Source organism: Lethenteron reissneri, chromosome 33 (genome assembly GCF_015708825.2).
Source record: "Lethenteron reissneri isolate LAM-NWPU_2019-01 chromosome 33, ASM1570882v1, whole genome shotgun sequence".
NCBI lineage: Eukaryota > Metazoa > Chordata > Hyperoartia > Petromyzontiformes > Petromyzontidae > Lethenteron > Lethenteron reissneri.
In genome coordinates, this window is record NC_083811.1 from 686,505 (window position 1) to 703,796 (window position 17,292).

Here is a 17,292-nt window from a genome sequence, read left to right on the forward strand (position 1 = left end):
CAAACGACGGCTTTCAATGCGGGAGGAGATGCGACGGTGTGGGATTGCCCGCACACAAAGATCCCCCGTGTAGCCTTAACAGGCTGTTGGGGCAAGTGCTGTTAGCGAGTAGCACCTATGAAGGCCGGCACGGCACACGCCGCTATGAGTACACGTGCCACTGTGAGTACACGTGTGACGTCACTATGACTACACGTGTCACTGTGAGTACACGTGTGACGTCACTATGAGTACACGTGTCACTATGAGTACACGTGTGACGTCACTATGACTACACGTGTCACGTGTCCGTCCGTGTCGTGGGGACAAACACATCGCTCGGGCAGCCCGACGAGCCACGCGCTCCGGAGGCGGCGACTCGCATCGTCGGTGGACTCGCGACATCATAGCGCAGTGCGCTAACCACTACACTACCACTACCCCCCCCGCACATCATCGTCGGTGGACTCACGACATCATCGTCGGTGGACTCGCGACGTCATCGTCGTCACGGCCAGCAGGACGAACCGCGGCAATGGCCGTGATCCAACTCACATTTCTTTTTGGCTTCTTCATGAACCGAACTAATGCCCTGAAAAAAGCCACCAGCACGTGCAGCGTAACGTCGGACATCACGCCAAAGAGCACACGGCCACAACGTAGACTGCCACACACAAACACAACACAAACACAACACCACACATATACACAACACAACCACACATACACACCACATACCCACATACACAACACAAACACAACACATACACAACACAAACACAACACAAACACACGTACACAACACAAACACAACACAAACACATACACACATATACAAACACATACACAACACAAACAACACGGCACACACAAACACAACACCACACACAACCACAACACAACCACACATACACAACACATACACCACGGCACACACAAACACAACACCACACACAACCACAACACAACCACACATACACAACACATACACACATACACACACAAACACAACACGGCACACACAAACACAACACCACACACATACACTACACAAACACAACACAAACACATACACAACACAAACACAACACAAACACATACACAACACAAACACACATACACAACACGGCACACACACACATAGCGCGGCGTGGCTATTTTGACTCCATAATCATGAGGAACCGCTCAGTTCACGACGCGGGATGACAGAAGAGCTGTACAGATGCCACCGGAGGAGAGAGGGAGACCGAGGGGGGATCGGCAGGGTGCGGTGGGGCGAGACACGGGGGCAAGGACGTGACTCGAGAAGACGCGGAGAACGGAGGCTCACGGGGAGAGATGGAGAGAGAGCGAGACGCTGACCCCCCCCCCCCCCCCCCCGTGCATTCAGTGAAACTCCTGGCTAAGAAGAAGACACAATAACGATATGAGATAATGGATCTCGGCATTTGTGCCGGCCGGTCTATCTTATACTGAAATAAGCGACGGGGGATTGCACGCAATTGCATTAGCTCACAAAAGCTGCCATTTACAGCACGCATGCAGTGCCATTGAGATGCGGAGAGCGATTTAATGCAACCGCATCTCGGGATTTTTGCAGAGATAAGTGTGGGCGAGGGGGGGGGTATGAGTAGTGCGAGAGGGGGGCACAGGAAGGCATCCTGTGGGGGGTTGACAGACTACTCTCTGACATCCCCAACGCCCAATTACATGTTCAGCCATTCTCAATCCACCCAAGGTTAAGGTCTCCAGAATCATGGGGGGGGGGGGGGTTGACCATACCTCCCCACGCTGGCCATCGTGGGGTGGCCCATCGTGGGGTGGCGTGAAGGGAGGGCACGGGAGGAGGCAAGCGTGATGTCGTTGTTGTAAACGTCACCCTCTTGGGGTGCAGTTGTTGTTGTAAACGTCACCCTCTTGGGGTGAAGTGAGCGAAGAGGGAATGGCGCAGGCACTGAACACACACAGTGGCGTGTACACTGAACACACACACACAGTGGCGTGTACACTGAACACACACAGTGACGTGTACACTGAACACACACACAGTGACGTGTACACTGAACACACACACAGCGACGTGTACACTGAACACACACACAGCGACGTGTACACAGATAGGGACCAACACTCAATGAAAAACTAATTTCTTGAGAACTTATTTTTGTGTTTAGTTTATTGTCCTTCCCCGGCATTTCCGATCAGTAGTTGACTGCGTACGGTGCGAAAGAAGTTCAACATACATACATGCACCCAGCGGTAGCGCCATCAGAGTTTGTTGCATAAATTCACGATTCGAACCCCCGGCCGTCCTGGTTAATGCTGCGAGGTGTATTAACCGCGCATAACATCGCGTCGGCTGCGTCAAGCAAGGGCCACGTGGCACCACCGTCACGGCCCACATGTGCACTCTACACGGGCGATTTACTCAACCGGGAAACACATGGCAATCGTCGTACTGTAAGAAAAAAATAGTTTTCAGGATCCTCCTGAAAAGTAAAATTGAGACGAATTATTAGTGGGAAAACAAAGACGAATAATATCAACAAATTTAATATCAACAAATTACAGTAAAATACTGACGCAGCCACGCGAACAGCCTGTAAGCTGATCTAACGCTGCGAAATATAATTACTTCTTAAATGCTTATCTCCTAATGAGCTGCTATCAGCGCCACGCTGCCAGGAGTCGGGGAACCCGTTTTCTTGTATTTGGAACTCTCGCAGAAAGCAAAGGACAACCGCGGAAGACGACACTGCAGAACGCCTTCCGAGCTCCCTGCCACCGCACTGTGGCTCCTCAGCGCTCGGCGCGCGGCAGCCAAACCGATGCGTGGTGGAGACTTGTTTCTTCTTCTTCTCAGTCTGAAAATAGACCCGTGTTTGGGCTGAGTGCCGAATTCAGTGGAAACCAAGTTAACGCGATGGGCTTCTTGAAGCCATTGGTCACCACAGTGGCGCAGCAATCGAGTGTTGCAGGCGATGTAACTGCACAGTGCCGCGCGGTCCGGATCTTGGCTGGCTGTGAAGAGGGAGGGGAATTGAGCGGATGGCCCCCTCCTTTTAGACTAAAAACTATGAAACTAAACTATTTTTTGATTTTACCAGGTGAGGCCCATTGAGCTATGTAGTTCTATTTCAGAAGCCACCTGGCCACAAATTATAGCTCAACGAAGTGGCTAATGACGTGGCAATTTAGAGCATACTCTAAACGCATATTGAGTCTAAATGTGGAGGGGAAAACCGGAGGACCCGGAGAAAAATCCACGTGACCAAGGGGAGAGAGAGACACTCCAACTCCAAATATACAGCAGCAGGCGTCAGGGTCGGGATGGAACCCACGAGCATCTCCCAGCCACCGTGGCACCCCCTGTGGCATGGTCCGCGTGGCGCATGCTGACCGCGCTACGCCACGGGGTCACCAGGCTGAGGCCATCTCCTCGCCGCACCTTAGAACCCGGTGGGGTCACAGTTGGGGGGGGGGGGGGCAGAGACCCGGATTCGAACCTAGGTCCGCAACGACGCCGTTGAAACCCACGTGGAGCCACTCGGACCACCTCGATCGTGTTTATTAACGCACCGTCACGGGTGGGCAGGACACGGTCAATTTGAAACGGAAATTTTAGGGAAACATTTTCATGCAAAATGAGCGTGAGTAGCGAATCGTTCTGCTATTGTCCGGCGTGCATTCTGCTCGAGCCCTCAGCCACCGCGTGCACGAGGAAAGGCTGCGATGCCCGTGGCTATACATTTTTAGAATTCATGAGGGGGGGGGGCTAAGTCCCATTCGGCCCCCTCCCCACCGACGCTATGGGGCGGTGAGTCGGCAGTGGAATTCATGGCTGACTAATTTGCGAGCCAAACGTGCCCGGAAGATTTGATGCGATGGGAAGCTCCCCCCCCCCCCCCCCCCAGTGAGATTTGCACTTCAGAGTCAGTGCGAGGGGAGGGGATAGCGGAGGACGATGATGGGCAGGAAAGGTGGGAGAGTTGTGGGGGAGTGGGGGGAGCTGTTCTCACACCTTGGCATGTGTCCTTTCGGTGGAGGTAAAGGGCTGCTTTCATCTCCGCAGGAAAATACCAACAATGTCGCAGTCGCGAGCAATTAAGTTGCCTCCTCTCGGCGGTCAACGCCCTCGGCGCAGGTCGTGAAGCCGGCTGGCGTTTGTCTTCGTCTGGGTCCGCGCCTGTCCATTGGGATGGTTTTCTGTTTTTTTTACAGTTTTATCGCATTTAACGTCCTGTTCGTTGCGCAACGATTTGTCGCGACGTGACCACTCGCCGTGACACTGCGTGCGCCCCTGCGGGTGCGTTTCGCGGTGCGGCTGTGTGTGTTTTAGAGTCGTACCGCGTGCTGCTCGGCGCAATGTCCGACGTTTCGCTCCACGTGTAGCTCGTTAAGAAGCTCCCTGCACGCGTGTGTGTGTGACATGCCTCATTGGCCCCCCTTGCAAAACAGATCCAGGTGCGATTGTTCCACTGCTAGATGAGAGCCTCCCTACGCCGCGACGGTCGTGGTGTTACTTGACCATACTTCACCATACTGGTCAGTGAGATTTGTTGATGGAGGGCAGCATAGCAGTACAGTACGACGGTGTATTTTTTCCAGCTTCTACCTGCCCAGCACATATCCCCGAATTCGCTGATGAGGATCTGTCAGTATGTAAGTGGTCACCCATCCAACCAGTAACCAGGATCAAGCCCGCTTAGCTTCCGAGATCACGCGGATCCCCGGTGTGTCATCACACGTGTGTGTGTGTGTCATCACACACACGCGTGTGTGTGTGTGTCATCACACGCGTGTGTGTGTGTCATCACACGTGTGTGTGTGTGTGTCATCACACACACGCGTGTGTGTGTGTCATCACACGTGTGTGTGTGTGTGTCATCACACACACACGTGTGTGTCATCACAGGTGTGTGTGTGTGTGTCATCACACACACGCGTGTGTGTGTGTCATCACACGCGTGTGTGTGTGTGTCATCACACACACGCGTGTCCGTGTGTGTCATCACACACACGCGTGTGTGTGCGTGTCATCACACACACGCGTGTGTTTGCGTGTCATAACACGCGTGTGTGTGTCATCACACGCGTGTGTGTGTGTGTCATTACACACGTTTGTGTGTGTGTCATCACACACACGCGTTTGTGTGTGTGTCATCACACGGCATTAGAGGCTGCGTGGGTAGAACTGTGTGTGCTCGTTATGGATGGATGTTGAACTTCATCGTTACCGCATTCAGTATTAGCAATGTATTTATTTAGCTAATTAATTTAATAAATCATATACTAAATTAGACCTGCCGGCATTTGCCTGTCTGTCTCAATGTCTGCCTTATCTGTCTGCTTGTCCCGCTGTCCCTCAGTGTGCCCGTCTGTCTGTCCGTCTGTCTGTTCATGGATATTTTCGTCCGACTCCCTGTCTATGTGCAGGATGTCTATCTGTTGGTATGACTGTCAATCTCTCGGTGTATTCGTCTATCTGTCTGCCTATCGGTCTCTTTATCTGTCTGTTGAGCTGTTTACCTGTCTGTCTGTGTATCTGTCTGCCTGTTGACCTGTGTGTCTATCCGTCTGGGTGTACGTGTGCCGGTGCGTCTGTCGGAATCCCGCAGTCCATGCGGGTTGCATCGCAGCGCTCACCGCGAGGGAGGGCGCGTGACCCGGGACACTGCGTGCCTGGGACACCGAGCGGGTCCGAACAGAGCCGGGGCGAGGGGGGAGGGAGAGAGGGGGGGAGGGGGGGAGGGAGGGGGGGAGGGAGGGGGGGAGGGAGGGAGGGGGGAGGGAGGGAGGGGGGAGGGAGGGAAGAAGGGGGAGGGAGGGAGAATGCCGCCACCCAGCAACCTCCTCCAAAAAACATCTCAATTAACGCGACAACTGGTGGTGGTGGTGGTGCTTCTGCTCCTGTGTCGACGGTGGTTCACAAGCACCACGCAACAAACGTCTCCACACACTCATCAGCTACGTCGTCTTCACAGCAACAGGTGTATGCAAGAGGTCACTTTCCTGGCAACTGTCCTTTCTCTGTTATCAAGAGGAAGGACCGTTTCTCGAAATGTCGGATTTGATCAAATGTGTTTTCTTTCAGACCACTGGTCGTGAAAAATGTGCTGAGTGTTTGTTATTCGCAAAGGAGGCATTGTTCCCGGCAATATCACACACACACGCTTAAGTTAAATATATCCGAATGTAATTGGCTATGGTTTGGTTATAATTAATGAATAATCGGAAAAGCTCCGTAGTGAGCAGGAAGTTGCCGGTCGCGGGTCCCGAGTCCCAGGCGGGGTTTCTCTGCGCGTGTTTTCCTGTGAACCCTGCAAACACTGCAAACACGTCCCCGTTCCTACGCAGCGACAAAGTCAAAGATCCCCCGTATAGCCTTAATGGATTATTGTGGCAAGTGCGGTGAGCGAGCACCTATGAAGGCCGGCACGGCACACGAGGGGGTGGGTGGCCGGCACCACGCGCGGCCGCCGTTGTCGGAGCGAGCGAGCGGCTCCACAATCGCTCCCCGTACAGTGACACAGAAATACCGAGGTGGGAAAAAACACACACACGCCCACGTACAACAAAGACGGATACAAAGATTCCCGTAAAGGTTACATTTCCTGTTGGGGCAAGTACTGTTGGCCAGCACCCATGAAGGCCGACGTTTCGCACGCTCGACCGCTTTAGTTCCCACAGAGGCCGATCTTGACACCGCTGGTGCCAGTGATCGGCAAGTCCGCCCAGCTCCACTTACTTCTGTGCCGCGTCAGTCCATCCCTTCTCTAGCCCGTGCACGCCAGTTTAGCCCCCTCGATCCGCCCAAACAGAATGCGATGTCTGCGCATGCAGGCGACACGAGCCAGCCAACGCTGTCTCGCCTGCGGGAGGAGCAAACTGATTGATGGGGCTGTGTACAGATATTTCAAGGATCGCTACGTACACAATCCAGCCTGGTTAAACCCAGGATGGATCGTCAGCAGCCCAGCCCGGACGTTGCAAGCCGGCGCATACATAAACTAACACATACATACACTAACACATACATACACTAACACATACATACATGAACACATCAGCGGTAACTTACGTGGTGGATTGCGCTCACGTATACGTGGACAGTAAACACAACACACATTCGGCCTCCCACACTCATGTCCAGCATGCGGTGGCCAGGCGAGACGACCCCAAGAGGCTGGCTCTGAATGGGGGGCACACGGCGTGTGTGGGGGTGGCGGGCCGGGGCACTGCTATTCAATTTGGGGGCACGAATCCCCCAGACGCTAGTACAATCATCATTGGTATAGCGGAGCCGGAGTCCTCGTTCCGGCACGACAGATGCTTCACCGGGGTACACAGATGAGAGGGCAATGCTGCACATTAGGGGGGGGGGGCTCATGGCCGCTCCAGTAAACCCCTTGCATTGCCTCTCCCGCTCCTCCGTGAAACAAAATAACTTTGCCCGGAGTAATTATCTGGCCCACTCACTGCCTCAATGATTTACGAGCGGAGCTTCATCCGCGTAATTAATTGCGGCTGTCAGCTCCTCTCGCTGGCACTGAGCAGCGAGCGAGCTTTGGCCACGAGGTCCTGGCCACGACGTCTCTCTGAGCACTGCCAGAGGGGCTCGTCACTCGATGAACGTAGCCCAGCTCTTGCAGCTAAACAATACATTATTATAATCACCGTCGCAGTACTGTACTCACCATAAGCATCATCATTATCACGCACAGCGGCATCCAGTGAATACAGAAATCATAATTCACATTACACGGCAACTTTGATCATTCTTCAGAACAAGTCCTGCTAAAACCACCACAAGCGCTTTCCATCTGAACAATCGCGCAGCAGATTCCACCCCTGGCGTGTCCTTCTGTGGTAGTCCCGCGCGCTATGACCCCACTCCAAGCTGTCTGTGGGTCATCATGGACAGAAGCCTGACCTTAAAGCCCCACATGAAATAGATTTGCGAATAGAATACAACATCAGGAGATGTCCTGCAACAGAACCTTCCAGGAATGACTTGGGGCATCTCAGCTGACGGACTGCGACCAGCCGCCCTCTTCCTGATCTCGTCAGTGGTAGTAGAGTCACTGCGCTCCAGCCTGGCCTGGCAGCTCGTTAACAGATGCACAATTAAATAACGCAGTGTGCGTCTTAACCTAAATATTGAAACCACCACCGATCCCCTGGCTGCCTGTTCTGGCGAACATTCTTCCATAAAATATCTGCAGAGACATCGCGCACGCGACAAGGGAGTTCAGTCGTCTTCTTGGCAACTGCAACCATCTACCCATCATCAACCAACACTTCCATAACGTACCTCACCGCCGAGGCTGCCAGCTCCTGGGGATGCTGATGGCTGGCTGGTTTGTGGCTTGCTTGCTGATCACGTGACCAATTGATTAGACCACTTGCAATGCAAATTACAATTATAATTTATTGATCCGTGATATTGCGCCTATAACCCAGCTGAACTTCTCTGGGCACAGATTTGTTTGACCCGAGAGGGGACAGAGAGCTGATTTCCTTTGGCATTGACAGTGGCCAATCACACCATGGTGGGCTCGAGCACGTGAAGTCTCAGCCGCTCGCCACGCTGCGGAGCTGTCGGAGAGACGGGACCCCCTCCCCCATCATCGCAGTGGCCGAGTGGCAGGCTGCTGGAACACCTCGCGTCTCCAGCGAAGCAAGCGCACGGCACTTTGTACCCCCGTGGTCCCTCTCATCTTGGGTCACCAATCGCAATAATTGTGAGCATATGTGACCGACCGGCTGACAGCAGCAGTCATGCAGCGATGGACAACTGCGAGATTCCGGTTTCGTCCTCATTCGGGCTCATCGGCACGGTATGGTCAACACTGCTGCGGAGGCTGCCTCTGGGAACCATGTATGTGGAGTCGCCACTTCCACACCGGCTGGACAATGCTGGAGTGATGGACCACCATGCATAGCAGGTGTTATAGGCTCCGGGGGCTATGTTATCGGCAAGTAGAGCGCTGTACATAAAAAAACACTATCCTCCCCCACCCCCGTACCCCGCCCGCCCCCTCCCACAACCATGGCAATTGCTAAATAATCTTCCATTACACCATCTCCGCGCGTTTAGATATCAACAGCAGCAGCAGACGAAGATTCATTCAGCAGCCCCACGTGATTCACGTCCCGAGCGGCGTGGGGGGGGGGGAGCGATTGCCACTTCCGACCGGCGACGCTCCAAGCACGCAGCCCAGCGAGGGAGGGAGGTGATGTTTAATGGTAATAAATAAACAATAAATAAACAAACATCACCCGCGCGATGTAATCAGAGCGCGCGGGTGCGTGAGACGATCCACGAGTCCCCTTCCTCTGCCTCCCTGCTCGGAGCGGCTCGAAAATGTCACGGACACACAGACAAAGATCCCCCGTATAGCCTCAACAGGCGTTTGGGGAAAACGCTTTTAGCGAGCACCTATGAAAGGGGTGGGTGGCCAGCACCACGCCCGGTCGCCTTTGTCTCTCTCGTGGCGATATTTGCACACTGCGCCAGGTACTCATTTGAGGCTGAGTCGACCGGGGGGGGTGGCGTAGCGCGCTAACTGCTACACTACCGCACCACAGTGTCACACACACACACATCAGCACACAGAGTCACACACACACATCAGCGCACAGTGTCACACACACACATCAGCACACAGTGTCACACACACACACACATCAGCGCATAGTGTCACACACACACACATCAGCACACAGTGTCACACACACATCAGCACACAGTGTCACACACACACACATCAGCACACAGTGTCACACACACACACATCAGCGCACAGTGTCACACACACACACATCAGCGCACAGTGTCACACACACACACATCAGCGCACAGAGTCACACACATCAGCGCACAGTGTCACACACACACACATCAGCACACAGTGTCACACACACACTGCCCATTCCTAGTAAACCTACCACCCCGCGGTGATTTCGTGGTGAGCGCACTGGCGGCCCGAGTTGAATTCCGACTCGTGACCAAGAATAGCGATCAATACTTGAGCCGCCAGTCCTAAAATTTGCAGACTAGGTCGACTCAGCCTTAAAATCAGTTAGTGCGTTGTGGAAAAATCAGCATTCGTGAGATGACAATCTAGCGGCGTGGTGGTAACCACAGCACCCCCTCGTAGGCGCTCGCCAGCCGCACAAACACCCACACACACAACAGCAGCAGCACCGCGCTGGTGCCAGGCTAGGTGTATCCATACGGACACGCGGTCTCACACGCACACACCTGAACGAGCCGTGCAAACCCGGCACGGGGGCTGCAGTGGGGGTGGAGGGGGGGGCCTCACGCCCCAGGGGCTCAGCGCGCAGCCGCACGCGCAGCGGGGAGAGCGCGGGGGCGTCACCCGGGCAACCCCGCGCCCGGTGCCGCCACGCGCGGGGGGCGGGGGGGTATTATGGGGGCGGGGGGTATGGGGGGTGGGGGGGTATGGGGGGCGGGGGGGTATGGGGGGCGGGGGGGTATGGGGGGCGGGGGGGGTATGGGGGGCGGGGGGGTATGGGGGGTGGGGGGGTATGGGGGGTGGGGGACTCGTACCCCCAATCTCCCCGCATTGTCCCGGGCAACGCCGGCGGCCACCGCTGGCGGTGTTGATGATGATGATGGTGGTGATGGTGGTGGTTGTGATGGTGGTGATGATGACGGTGGTGGTGATGGTGGTGGTGGAGGTAGCGGCGCGGGGAACACACCGGGACCGATCGTCGTGAACTCCTCCCAATTGTAATAGGACTCGTGTCTGTGTCCCTGTGCTTGTGTGTGTCTGTGTTTGTGTGTTACTGTGTCACTGTGTTTGTGTGTCACTGTGTTTGTGTGTTACTGTGTCACTGTGTGTGTGTGTCACTGTGTGTGTGTGTCACTGTGTTTGTGTGTTACTGTGTCACTGTGTTTGTGAGTCACTGTGTTTGTGTGTCACTGTGTTTGTGTGTCACTGTGTTTGTGTGTTACTGTGTCACTGTGTGTGTGTGTCACTGTGTGTGTGTGTCACTGTGTTTGTGTGTTACTGTGTCACTGTGTTTGTGTGTCACTGTGTTTGTGTGTCACTGTGTTTGTGTGTTACTGTGTCACTGTGTGTGTGTCACTGTGTGTGTGTCACTGTGTTTGTGTGTCACTGTGTTTGTGTGTCACTGTGTGTGTGTGTTACTGTGTTTGTGCAAAGGAGGCAGAGAAGGGATAGAGATTCGAATCCTGCCACTGCCCAGGTGCTTCCTGGGAGGCTGGGTGCGGGAACCCACGTGACTCTGCCAGGCGTCACGTGGAGGAGCAGCAGCAGCGACTCCATCAACACTTCCACACGAGCCACCGTCTTCATCCCAGAGTCAACACTCCCCCTGGCTATAACCCTGACCCTAAAACCAAAACGAACAGAATACAAATCTAATCCAAACCTTAACATTCATCCAGACACGAATCATAATCCCATCACCAACCCTAACCCTAACACCAACGCTAACATAACCCGAACCCTCTAACACGGAGTCCTAATCCCAATGCAGCACACAGGGAAAACCACAGCGGTGCAACATGTGACAACCGTGACCGCGAAACCACACAGCCCACAGTCACCGTGGACAATGTGTCAGGAGGTCATCATCGGTCGACGGGAGTCACCACGCCCTCCTCCCTCCTCATCCTCCCCCCTTCCCACCCCACTCGCCCTCATCGGCCCCACCCCTCGTCCACCACCACCACTACGTCCACCACCACTATGATCACCACCAACTACGAGCATCACCACCACTACGACCACCAACTACGAGCATCACCACCACTACGACCACCACCCATATCATTAGAGGGCCACACTGCTCCGCCACCTCCAGCACAACCCCTCTCCACCTCTAACTCTACCTCCACCTCCACCTCTACTTCTACCTCCACCTCTACTTCTACCTCTACCTCCACCTCCAGATCTACCTCCACCTCTACCCCACCACCACCACGAGCTTCCCTCTAGCAGAGCACCAACTCCACCATTGAGGCGCCACCACACGCGACCCCCCCGTGCCCCGCAGGCGCAGCGGGGCCCGCTGGCATCCGCGTCCCGTGCCGCGTGGAGAAGCCAAATGGCACCGAGCCTCTAACCCCCCCCCCCCCAGCCCTCACCCCACAGAATCAGGGCACGCGGCGCTATTCACGGCTACCGCTGCTCGCTCGGATTAACAAAATCAAATGTGCTCGTCTGCGTAATGAGCTGATGAGCGTGTGGGTTTGTGTTAAAGTTGGCACAGTGGGGGGCACAGTTGGTCTCATCTGCCAGTCATCTCGGTCAGTCAACCCATGGCTTCTTTGGGTCTGTTCCGTGACCTCCTGCCAGCGGACCTTCGACACTTCACGTGGCAACAAAGTGCACCTAGCATGGCACGAGTGCTGTGGTGACATCCCCGCCACTTAGTGGGGAACGGCGGGTGTTGTTGTTGTTGTGTTTGTGAGCGGCAGTGGGGGGCAGTAGTGCAAGGGTTGGCGCGCTGCGCTACGAACCCGGCGATCCCGGTTCGGTTCCCGCTCACAGCCAACACCAATGTCGAGTATCTGAACCGGTCCTGGGCCTCCCACACGTCGACTCAGCCTCAAAGGAGTACCCGGCGCAATGTGAAACATTGCCGCTCGGGAGACAAAGGCGGCCGGGCGTGGTGCTGGCCACCCACTCCCTCGTGTGTCGCACCGGCCTTCAAATATGCGTGTTAACAGCACTTGACCCAAAGGACCTTTGTCCCAAATATCTATGAAGTGAGTCGGGAGTGTTGTGGATGAGAGAGAGAGAGCGTGCGTGTCAAACGTGTGCCACATGTGGGCGTGTCTAATGCGAGTGTGTGTGACAGTTTTCCCAAGTGTGTGAAAGTGTGAACATAACGCGACACAACACAGCCTAAAGGTTATACGGGGGGGGTTCTTCGTGTGTGTCACGTGTGCGTGCGTGAGTGTCAACTGCCAACTGCGCGGGGCGAATATTTCAACCGATTCTGGGCCTCCCTTAGGTCGACTCAGCATTAAACAAGTCCCTGGTGAGATGTGTAAACAGAAGCTTTGGGGAGACACAGGCGGTCGGGCGCGGTGTTGACCGCCCGACCACCCCCTCGTTTGTCTGTGGGGGGTAGACTCTGTCGCCGCTGCCTCGGCAGTCTGTTAAAGGTTACGCGGGGGATCTGTGGCTTTGTGCACGCGTGCGCGAGCTTGTGTGTGTACGCGTGCGTCCGTACAAATGTTACCATGTGCTCATTAGCAGTACTTAGCATTGCCCGCGGGCGGTCCCCCGTCTGAATATAATTGCATTACAATGCGGATTTACACAGGGTCTCAGCGTGACCGCGTCTCGAGGCCCCTGTCTTATCGTGGCAGTCAAGTCATATAGGTCTCCATATGGGTGTATGAGTCTGTGCGTGAGTACTGTGTATAGGTCTCTATATGAGTGTATGAGTCTGTGCGTGAGTACTGTGTATAGGTCTCCATATGAGTGTATGAGTCTGTGCGTGAGTACTGTGTATGGGTCTCCATATGAGTGTATGGGTCTCCATATGAGTGTATGGGTCTCCATATGAGTGTATGGGTCTGTGCGTGAGTACTGTGTATGGGTCTCCATATGAGTGTATGGGTCTGTGCGTGAGTACTGTGTATAGGTCTCCATATGAGTGCATGAGTCTGTGCGTGAGTACTGTGTATGGGTCTCCATATAAGTGTATGAGTCTGTGCGTGAGTACTGTGTATGGGTCTCCATATGAGTGTATGGGTCTCCATATGAGTGTATGGGTCTGTGCGTGAGTACTCTGTATGGGTCTCCATATGAGTGTATGGGTCTGTGCGTGAGTACTGTGTATGGGTCTCCATATGAGTGTATGGGTCTGTGCGTGAGTACTGTGTATGGGTCTCCATATGAGTGTATGGGTCTGTGCGTGAGTACTGTGTATGGGTCTCCATATGAGTGTATGAGTCTGTGCGTGAGTACTGTGTATGGGTCTCCATATGAGTGTATGAGTCTGTGCGTGAGTACTCTGTATGGGTCTCCATATGAGTGTATGGGTCTGTGCGTGAGTACTCTGTATGGGTCTCCATATGAGTGTATGGGTCTGTGCGTGAGTACTGTGTATGGGTCTCCATATGAGTGTATGAGTCTGTGCGTGAGTACTGTGTATGGGTCTCCATATGAGTGTATGGGTCTGTGCGTGAGTACTGTGTATGGGTCTCCATATGAGTGTATGGGTCTCCATATGAGTGTATGAGTCTGTGCGTGAGTACTGTGTATGGGTCTCCATATGAGTGTATGGGTCTGTGCGTGAGTACTGTGTATAGGTCTCCATATGAGTGTATGAGTCTGTGCGTGAGTACTGTGTATGGGTCTCCATATGAGTGTATGGGTCTGTGCGTGAGTACTCTGTATGGGTCTCCATATGAGTGTATGGGTCTGTGCGTGAGTACTGTGTATAGGTCTCCATATGAGTGTATGAGTCTGTGCGTGAGTACTGTGTATGGGTCTCCATATGGGTGTATGAGTCTGTGCGTGAGTACTGTGTATGGGTCTCCATATGAGTGTATGGGTCTGTGCGTGAGTACTGTGTATGGGTCTCCATATGGGTGTATGAGTCTGTGCGTGAGTACTGTGTATGGGTCTCCATATGAGTGTATGAGTCTGTGCGTGAGTACTGTGTATGGGTCTCCATATGGGTGTATGAGTCTGTGCGTGAGTACTGTGTATGGTCTCCATATGAGTGTATGAGTCTGTGCGTGAGTACTGTGTATGGGTCTCCATATGAGTGTATGAGTCTGTGCGTGAGTACTGTGTATGGGTCTCCATATGAGTGTATGGGTCTCCATATGAGTGTATGGGTCTGTGCGTGAGTACTGTGTATGGGTCTCCATATGAGTGTATGAGTCTGTGCGTGAGTACTGTGTATGGGTCTCCATATGGGTGTATGAGTCTGTGCGTGAGTACTGTGTATGGGTCTCCATATGAGTGTATGGGTCTCCATATGAGTGTATGGGTCTGTGCGTGAGTACTGTGTATGGGTCTCCATATGAGTGTATGAGTCTGTGCGTGAGTACTGTGTATGGGTCTCCATATGGGTGTATGAGTCTGTGCGTGAGTACTGTGTATGGGTCTCCATATGAGTGTATGGGTCTCCATATGAGTGTATGGGTCTGTGCGTGAGTACTGTGTATGGGTCTCCATATGAGTGTATGGGTCTCCATATGAGTGTATGGGTCTGTGCGTGAGTACTGTGTATAGGTCTCCATATGGGTGTATGAGTCTGTGCGTGAGTACTGTGTATGGGTCTCCATATGAGTGTATGGGTCTCCATATGAGTGTATGGGTCTGTGCGTGAGTACTGTGTATGGGTCTCCATATGAGTGTATGAGTCTGTGCGTGAGTACTGTGTATGGGTCTCCATATGAGTGTATGAGTCTGTGCGTGAGTACTGTGTATGGGTCTCCATATGAGTGTATGAGTCTGTGAGTGAGTACTGTGTATGGGTCTCCATATGAGTGTATGGGTCTGTGCGTGAGTACTGTGTATAGGTCTCCATATGAGTGTATGGGTCTGTGCGTGAGTACTGTGTATAGGTCTCCATATGAGTGTATGGGTCTGTGCGTGAGTACTGTGTATAGGTCTCCATATGAGTGTATGGGTCTCCATATGAGTGTATGGGTCTCCATATGAGTGTATGGGTCTGTGCGTGAGTACTGTGTATGGGTCTCCATATGAGTGTATGAGTCTGTGCGTGAGTACTGTGTATGGGTCTCCATATGGGTGTATGAGTCTGTGCGTGAGTACTGTGTATGGGTTTCCATATGAGTGTATGAGTCTGTGCGTGAGTACTGTGTATGGGTCTCCATATGAGTGTATGGGTCTCCATATGAGTGTATGGGTCTCCATATGAGTGTATGGGTCTGTGCGTGAGTACTGTGTATGGGTCTCCATATGAGTGTATGGGTCTCCATATGAGTGTATGGGTCTCCATATGAGTGTATGAGTCTGTGCGTGAGTACTGTGTATGGGTCTCCATATGAGTGTATGAGTCTGTGCGTGAGTACTGTGTATGGGTCTCCATATGAGTGTATGAGTCTGTGCGCGAGTACTGTGTATGGGTCTCCATATGCGTGTATGAGTCTGTGCGTGAGTACTGTGTATGGGTCTCCATATGAGTGTATGAGTCTGTGCGTGAGTACTGTGTATGGGTCTCCATATGCGTGTATGAGTCTGTGCGTGAGTACTGTGTATGGGTCTCCATATGAGTGTATGAGTCTGTGCGTGAGTACTGTGTATGGGTCTCCATATGAGTGTATGAGTCTGTGCGTGAGTACTGTGTATGGGTCTCCATATAAGTATATGGTTCTCTGCGTGAGACCCATATACTACAACCCACCCTCGGCGTTGAGAGGGTTCTAGTAATTGTGAACTACCCCGTGCAAGGAGTGGACGCTGTTTTCTGAGTTTACAGCCAGCGGCTGGTAAAGCACCGCCCAGGAGAAAGGCGAAAATGAGTTTTGAAGGGGTCGAAGGGGGACAGTGGAGTGGGGGGGGGGGCGGAAATGCAGGGGGTGGGGGGTTGGGGAGAGTCTGGTCCAGTGACACGCGGGGGTCCGTGGCGGCGCTGACGAGCGCTGCTCAGGGTCAGGGGTCGCTGCGCGTCTCTGTTCGTGGCGCGTTTCTATGCCAAGTCCGTGACGTTGCCATCTCTGTCACGGGCGTCTGCCATCCGTCACGGTAGCAGAAGCACCAGCAGCGGACGATGATGATGATGATGGATGTGATGTCGACAGCACCGCTTTGTCACAAAGGTCTTCGAATAATAGCGGAGCGCGGCTCTCATAACGAGACCGGGAGATGTAAACACAGGCCAGTGAGAGGAGGGGAAGAGTTGCAGGGGGTCATTTCCAGTGTTTGGTGATGAATCGACCCTCCCCCCCCCACCCCCTACAGTCCTAACCCCTGCCCCCACCACCTCCCCCCACCCCCGAGTTGACGGTCCGAGCCGCGCCTCGCGCTTGCAAAGCGGTCACGGAGACGCTCGGCGTGGTGGTCACGGAGACGCTCGGCGTGGTGGTGGCGGCGATGCGCGCCAGTGGTGACCCAGCGCTTTGGAGGCGAGGGTTGGTGGATCACGCGAGGATTGGTGCATCACGCAGATCTTTGAGCTATCCCCTTGCTATGCGCGGCCATGGGGGTTATCTGGCTATTCCGGTTTCCTCCCACACGAAGCCAACCTCTCAGTATTTTGAAAGGCATTTACAGAACATCCCGGGGTAGCAGGAACCTCCTGAAAACAAGAGGCTTGAGACTC

The 17,292-nt window shown here is 53.8% G+C and overlaps 1 protein-coding gene across 2 annotated transcripts in view; it reads right to left on the reverse strand.

The window, feature by feature from the left end:
• The window catches only part of LOC133350153 (tumor protein p53-inducible protein 11-like), a 67,415-nt gene that overhangs the window by 34,801 nt on the left and 15,322 nt on the right, over window positions 1-17,292 (reverse strand). The window lies entirely within an intron of this gene.